Source organism: Thalassophryne amazonica, chromosome 20 (genome assembly GCF_902500255.1).
Source record: "Thalassophryne amazonica chromosome 20, fThaAma1.1, whole genome shotgun sequence".
In the NCBI taxonomy this organism is placed as follows: domain Eukaryota; kingdom Metazoa; phylum Chordata; class Actinopteri; order Batrachoidiformes; family Batrachoididae; genus Thalassophryne; species Thalassophryne amazonica.
In genome coordinates, this window is record NC_047122.1 from 13621864 (window position 1) to 13630562 (window position 8699).

The window sequence follows — 8699 nt, forward strand, 5'->3', positions numbered from 1 at the left end:
CTTACCAAATTTACGCTTAGCCTTAGCCAGCAGTTTCAAATTTCCTTCAATGTCGCCTGCTCTGGCCCCCGGAAGACAATTGACTATGGTTGCTGGTGTCGCTAACTTCACATTTCGCAAAACAGAGTCGCCAATAACCAGAGTTTGATCCTCGGCGGGTGTGTCGTCGAGTGGGGAAAAACGGTTAGAGATGTGAACGGGTTGGCGGTGTACACAGGGCTTCTGTTTAGGGCTACGCTTCCTCCTCACAGTCACCCAGTCAGCCTGCTTTCCCGGCTGCTCGGGAACGCCAGGGGGTAACTAACGGCGGCTAAGCTACCTTGGTCCGCACCGACTACAGGGGCCTGGCTAGCTGTAGAATTTTCCACGGTGCGGAGCCGAGTCTCCAATTCGCCCAGCCTGGCCTCCAAAGCTACGAATAAGCTACACTTATTACAAGTACCGTTACTGCTAAAGGAGGCCGAGGAATAACTAAACATTTCACACCCAGAGCAGAAAAGTGCGGGAGAGACAGGAGAAGCCGCCATGCTAAATCGGCTAAGAGCTAGTAGCTACGCTAAGCTAGCGGATTCCTAAAAACACGAAAGGGAATAATGTGTAAATAATTTAGAGGTGATTCAGCAGAAGGAGTGCTTTAGTTAAGGCACGTAAAGATTACACTGGGAAACAAATCGTAATCTAGATAACTAGATCAATCTAACTGCGCAGATTAAACAGCTAACAGATACAGAAAAACACCGCTGTGCTCCGGAACAGGAAGTGATACAATACCGCAGTGAGAGCCAACCACCAGTAGAGGCAAGCAAAAAAAAAAAGTTTGGAAATGAACGGCACATTCCACTGTTACAGGAGTTTTTGTCATGGAAAGAGGAGGGGAGGCTTCGCGCGTCACTGTGGTGCCGCATGGCGCACAGCAACGCCGTGATGAAGCCTCATGAGATGTTCTGGCATGTCCAGGCACATCCACAATTTCTTGGATAATCACTCGATGGAAAAACCACCGACAGCTGTCTGAACGCCATCTCAAAGCCGTCCTGTGAGACCAAAACGGAGGTGGTTTTGTCTCGCTCCAGTAGCGAATCCATCGTGATGTGCGAAGCCTCCGCTCGGCTTTCCATGACAAAATCTCTTGTTAAAAGTGAAATCTGCCAGAAAATGGTTGATGTCCAGCTCTTGTGATAACCAGAGAAATGGCACACGATGGTCACAGATCCAGACAGCCATCCGTTTAGAAATGAAATGGTCATTCAGCCTGTCGATGGCGGCTTCGGAGCGCGGCGCACCGCACAGCCGCTGGGGGCCATCCTTAAAGTGACAGTAACACTCCTTATTCTCGACCAAGCCCGTAACATTTTCACCGAAAGCCAGATAAATTTTTCTAATGGTTTCCAGCTGCCAGTCTCTAACAGTTTCTGAAAAAATTCTGATGGAAAAAAAAGCCCAAATCATTCCGCCATTTCCTGGCAATGAAACAATGACGAGGGGGTGGACCACTCCTCACTCAAAGCATGCTCACAGGTGAATGACGCAACCGACAGGCGTTGAAAAACTCACGCATGCGCACGAGGGTTCAAGCTTGTCTGACGCAATCACACGTGATTCAAATCCATATGGTTGTTGAAAAAAATAATAAGGTTGGATACTTTTCTAATAGACCTCGTATATCATATATCAGACAAACACAGTGATATTTGAGAAGTGAAATGAAGTTCATAGGATTTACAGAAAGTGTGCAATAATTCTTTAAACAAAATTAGGCAGGTGCATAAATTTGGGCACCCCAACAGAAAAAATGCACCAATATTTAGTAGATCCTCCTTTTGCAGAAATAACAGCCTCTAAACACTTCCTATAGCTTCCAGTGAGAGTCTGGATTCTGGTTGAAGGTATTTTGGACCATTCTTCTTTACAAAATATCTCAGGTTTGTTGGTTTCCGAGCATGGACAGCCCGCTTAAAATCACACCACAGATTTTCAATAATATTCAGGTCTGGGGACTGAGATGGCCATTCCAGAACATTGCACTTGCTCCTCTGCATGAATGCCTTAATAGATTTTGAGCAGTGTTTAGGGTCGTTGTCTTGTTGAAAGATCCAGCCCTAGCGCAACTTCAACTTTGTAAGTGATTCATGAACATTGCTCTCAAGAATCTGCTGATATTGACCGGAATCCATGTGACCCACAACTTTAACAAGATTCCCAGTAGCTGCACTGGCCACACAGCCACACAGCATGATGGAACCACCTCCAAATTTTACTGTAGGTAGCAAGTGTTTTTCCTGGAATGCTTTGTTCTTTTTCAGCCATGCATACCCCCCCTTGTTGTGTCCATATAACTCAATTTTAGTTTCATCAGTCCACAGCACCTTATTCTAAAATGAAGCTGGCTTGTCCAAATGCGCTTTAACATACCTCAAGTGACTCTGTCTGTGGCGTGTATGCAGAAACGTTTTCCTCTGCATTACAGCATCTCTTTGTGCAAAGTGCACTATATACAACCTCAATTCCAGTGAAGTTGGGACATTGTGTAAAATGTAAATTAAAAACAGACTACAATGATTTGCAAATCCTCTTCAACCTATATTCAACTGAATACACCACAAAGACAAGATATTTAATGTTCAAACTGATAGACTTTGTTGTTCTTGTGCAAATATTTGCTCATTTTGAAATGGATGCTGCAACACTTTTCAAAAATGTTGGGACGGGGCAACAAAAGACTGGGAAAGTTGATGACTGCTCAAAGAACACCTAATTGGAAACAGGTGAGTGTCATGATTGGGTATAAAAGGAGCATCCCCAAAAGGCTCAGCCATTCACAAGCAAAGATGGGGCAAGGATCACCACTTGGTGAACAACTGCGTGAAAAATAGTCCAACAGTTTAAGAACAATGTTTGTCAACATTCAATTGCAAGGAATTTAGGGATTCCATCATCTACACTCCATAATATAATCAGAAGATTCAGAGAATCTGGAGAACTTTCTACACGTAAGCGGCAAGGCCGAAAATCAACATTGAATGCCCATGACCTTCGATCCCTCAGGTGGCACTGCATTAACAACCGACATCATTGTGTAAAGGACCGTACTGCGTGGGCTCAGGAACACTTCAGAAAACCATTGTCAGTTAACACAGTTCGTCACTACATTTACAAGTGCAAGTTAAAACTCTACCATGCAAAGCGAAAGCCCTACATCAGTAACATCCAGAAACGCCGCCGCCTTCTCTGGGCCAGAGCTCATTTGAAATGGACAGTGGAAAAGTGTGCTGTGGTCTGAGTCCACATTTCAGGTTGTTTTTGGAAATCATGGATGTCATGTCCTCCGGACAAAAGAGGAAAAAGACCATCCAGATTGGTACAAGCGCAAAGTTCAAAAGCCAGCATCTGTGATGGTATGGGGGTGTGTTGGTGCCCGTGGCATGGGCAAGTTACACATCTGTGATAGCACCATCAGTGCTGAGAGGTACATCCAGGTTTTGGAGCAACACATGCTGCCATCCAAGCAACATCTTTTTCAGGGACGTCCCTGATTATTTCAGCAAGACAATGCTAAGCCACAGTCTGCACATGTTACAACAGCGTGGCTTCGTAGTAAAAGAGTACGGGTACTACACTGGCCTGCCTGCAGTCCAGACCTGTCGCCCATTGAAAATGTGTGGCATATTATGAAGTGCAAAATACGACAACGGAGACCCCAGACTGTTGAACAACTGAAGTCATACATCAAGCAAGAATGGGAAAGAATTCCACCTACAAAGCTTTAACAATTAGTGTCCTTAGTTCCCAAATGCTTATTGAGTGTTGTGAGAAGTAAAGGTGATGTAACACAGTGGTAAACATACCACTGTCCCAGCTTTTTGAAAGGTGTTGCAGGCATCCATTTTAAAATGAGCAAATATTTGTACAAAAACAATAAATTTATCAGTTTGAACATTAAATATCTTGTCTTTGTGGTGTATTCAATTGAATATAGGTTGAAGAGGATTTGCAAATCATTGTATACTTTTTTTATTTACATTTTACACATCCCAACTTCATTAAAATTGGGGTTGAGGTGAACAATGTACAGAGACACTATCTGCAGCAACATCATGTTGTAGGTCTTTGGAACAGGTCTGTGGGTTGACTATGACTGTTCTCACCATCCTTCACTTCAGCTTATGAGATTTTTCTTGGGATGCCACTTCGGGCCTTAACTGGTACTGTGCCTGCTGTCTTCCATTTCCTCACTGTGTTCCTCACAGTGGAAACTGACAGCTGAAATCTCTGAGATAGCTTTTTGTATCCTTCCCCTAAACCATGATGTTGAACAATCTTTGTTTTCAGCTCAGTTGAGAGTTGTTTAGAGGCTCCCATGTTGCCACTCATTAGAAGAGATGGAAAGAGGGGAAACATTTGCAAATGGCCATCGTTCTCATGATTGGGTTCACCTGTGTAAGGAGGTCAAGGGTCAATGAGCTTACCAAACCAATTTTGTGTTCCAATAATTGGTGCTAAATGTATTCAAATCAATAAAATGACAAGGGTGCTCAAATTTATGCACCTTCCTAATTTTGTTTAAATAATTATTGCACACTTTCTGTAAATCCTGTAAACTTCATTTCACTTCTCAAATGTCAGTGTGTTCATCTGCTATATGATATATTTAACTGAAATTTCTGATCCAGACAACCAATGATTTTTAAAGGAAAATCATGAAAATTATCAGGGGTGCCCAAACGTTTGCATACAACTGTATATAACACAATTAGAATAGAATAGGATAGATATTTACTGTCATTTCTGCAATGAAATTCTGATTGTCCTTTCCAAACAGCTACACACACAAAAAAAACAACACACCACCAGCTTTAAAAAACAACAAATGAATTAGAAAATAGAAACCCCTTATACCAAATAAGAGTGCCCGATCGAAATCACACCTTTCTTTTTTACAACTCTACAAGTACCCCCCCCCCACTTACAGTGGGGCAAATAAGTATTCGATCCACTGTTGATTTTGCAAGTTTCCCACTTACAAAGAATGGAGAGGTCTGTAACTTTCATTGTAGGTACACTTCAACTGTGAGAGACAGAATCTAAAACTAAAAAATTAGAAAGTCACATTGTATGATTTTTAAATAATTAATTTGCATTTTATTGCACAAATTAAGTATTTGATCCACTAGAAAACAGACCTTAATATTTGGTACAGAAACCTTTGTTTGTAATTACAGAGGTCAGACGTTTCCTGTAGTTCTTGTAGTTTGCACACTGCAGCAGGGATTTTGGTCCATTCCTCTATACAGATCTTCTCCAGGTCTTTCAGGTTTTGAGTTTGAGCTCCCTCCAATGATTTTCTATTGAGCTCAGGTCTGGAGACTGGCCAGGCCACTCCAGAACCTAGAAATGCTTCTTACAGAGCCCCTCCTTAGTTGCTGTGGCTGTGTGTTTGGGGTCATTGTCATGCTGGAAGACCCAGCCACGAGCCATCTTCAATGCTCTTACAGTGGGAAGGAGGTTGTTTGCCAAAATCTCGCAATACATGACCCCATCCATCCTCCCTTCAATACAGTGCAGTTGTCTTGCCCCCTTTGCAGAAAAGCACACTCAGAGTTTGACGTTTCCACCCCTATGCTTCATGGTTGGGACGGTGTTCTTGGGGTTGTTCTCATCTTCCAAACACTGCGAGTGGCGTTGCCAAAAAGCTCTATTTTGGTCTCATCTGACCACATGACCTTCCCTCATGCCTCCTCTGGATCATCCAAATGGTCACTGGTGAACTTCAAACGGGCCTGGACATGTGCTGGCTTGAGCAGGGGGACCTTGCTGCCCTGCAGGATTTTAAACCATGACAGCATCGTGTGTTACTAATGTGATCTTTGTGACTGTGGTCCCAGCTGTCTTCAGGTCATTGACCAGGTCCTCCTATGTAGTTCTGCAATTTCTCAGAATCATCCTTATCCCACAAAGTGAGATCTTGTATGGAGCCCAAAACTGGGGAAGACTGACAGTCATCATGTGTTTCTTCTATTTTCTAAGAATTGTGCCAACAGTTGTCTTCTCACCAAGCTGCTTGCCTGTTGTCCTGTAGTCCATCCCAGCCTTGTGCAGGTCTACAGTTTTATCCCTGGTGTCCACAGACAGCTATCTGGTCTTGGCCATGGTGGATAGGTTGGAGTGTGATTGACTGAGTGTGTGGACAGGTGTCTTTTTTACAGGTAACAAGTTATTAATACAGGTAAAAAGTGCAGAATAGGAGGGCTTCTTAAAGCAAAAGTCTCACGTCTGTGAGAGCCAGAATTCTTGGTGGTTGGTAGGTGATCGAATACTTATTTCATGTAATAAAATGCAAATTAATTATTTAAAAATCAAACAATGTAATTTTTCAGATTTTTTTTTTTAGATTCTGTCTCTCACAGTTAAAGGGGTTATAGACTTATGTATATATGAAAAAAAGCAGCACAGTTACTTATGAATCTGACTGTGAAACCTTTAATTAATATTGATAATACATTTTAAATATCAAATTCTTTGAATGTCATGGAACACAATCCTTTTTTTTTTGCTGAAGTGTTAAAGGTAAGTCGGAGGTAGGCGTGTCTTTGGCTCAGTGATGTGTTGAGACGTTGCCACGTCAAGCAGGTTATTGTATCCTTGTGGAGCAGCCGAGCTGAACGACCCTGCGTCAGATCCGTGTTATCAGGGCGGGGCTGAGTGCAGGTGTTGGATGTGAAGTGTTCCAAGGCGCGGCTTTAAATCCTGCCCTGTCGTTCAAATATTGACCATACTGCTGTGACAACAGTGCAGGAAGGAATGCTAAGGACACCTCAGCACGAAACACCAACATCCTGGTTCTAAACCAACATCAGACCAAATGGCAGCTGTTTTTCTTGATCTTGACCTTGGAGCTTTGACCAAAGTACTACTACTGCAATACAAGCTCATTTCAAGCTCCAAGTTACTTCATAACATCTTTGACTGCAAAAATCCTTATTTGTCGTTTAGAACATAATTATAAACCAATCTGAAAATAACAGTTTAGTACATTTCTGCAAGTAATTAAGTAAGTAAGCAAGTAAAATGTATTCATATGACACCTTTCAAGATAAAACCCCCAAAACACAGAAATTGAAACACATCAGTAATATAACACTAATTAAAAGTGAGCCTTTACAGATGGGTCTTGAACTTCTCTTTTAAATGTTTTAACAGTGTCCACAGATCTCAGATGTAATGGCTCTGTAGTTTAGGGGCCATTACCTCAAAAGAACAGACTCCTTTGGTTTTTCAGCCTTGACTGAAGAGCCACCAACGGGTCTCAGAGGACCTCAGATACCTTCTTGTTATTAAATATGGATGCAGACATTCACAGAGAGACATCTGACCGTGCAGGGCTCTGAAAGAGATCCCCAAAATTTTAAACTCGTCTGAATATTATGTTGAGCCAGTGTGAAGAAGACAAAATATAGGAGAACTCTCAGAGGATCTCGCAAGAAGGCTCTCAGCCATGTTCTGGGCCATTTGTAAATGATCCAAAGAAGACTTGCTGAGGCAAAACAGCAATGAATTACAGTAATCCAAATGTAACAAGATGCATTCATTTTGTTTTGTAACAGAGGTGTTCAGTGTTCCATAAGCTAATGTGCTTATCAAAGGTTAGAACTTGGTAGAATGTTGAGGGGTGATTCAGAAAGTTTGAATCCGACCAAGCAAAAGTGTGGTATGGTTCTCCATCTTTTGCATTTGGAGAAACCAACATTTCTTTTGATAATGTGTGAGATTTTGACTCACTGGGCCTCATGTATCAATGTTGCGCATTTGTGGTGTAAATTTACGGCGTAAACTTGAAATACACCAAAGTCGCCGTGACATGTATCAAGCAGTGCGCACCTGCCCATTTCTGGCGTACGCCTGACGTGATCTTGATAAATGCGGCGGGTGGAAATGATCGTAATTATAATAAACATGCCCATAAATATTCAGAATCCGCTTCAGACACACCCTCATTTTACGACATGGAAGCCAGGAAGACGGCAATGAAAAAGAACTTCACCAATCACAACGCGTGCCAATAGAGCGTCAAAAGCGGCCGTCGTATCAATTGTTTTGTAGTATATAATCAATAAAGTGTTACAGTGGTCCCTCATTAATCGCTGGAGTTACGTTCTAAAAAATAGCCCGAAATACGCGAAACCGCGACATAGTCAGCGTTATTTTTTACAATTATTATAGACGTTTCAAAGCTGTAAAACCCTCACTACACAGTTTATACACTTTCTCAATCAGGCACGAACATTTTCTCACTTTTCTCTCGTGTGTAAACACTCTCTAAGTTCAAACCTTAGTAAGAAAATAATACCAAACTGTTTCAGGCCCAAACATTTGTTTGAGAAATAAAAATAAAACGTTTTCCTATAAATAATTATGATGGCATTTAGAACTAACGAATTAATTTTAACGATCAACGAACGAGGTCGGACACATAAGAAATTATTAATAGTGACTGACCAGTATGTCACAGATTGCCCCTCTGCGTCCTGACGACGTGCCTTTTCCCACTCACACCTGGCTGCAGCAGGTGTTTGTTTCCGTGTGACAAACACAGTTATGGGTAGTTGTTGGCGCTCTTTTTTCTTCTGGGCAACAAGATTCTTATAAACAGATATGCAGAACACAGAACACTGTAAAAAAAAAAGGCATGCAAAATTGGACTA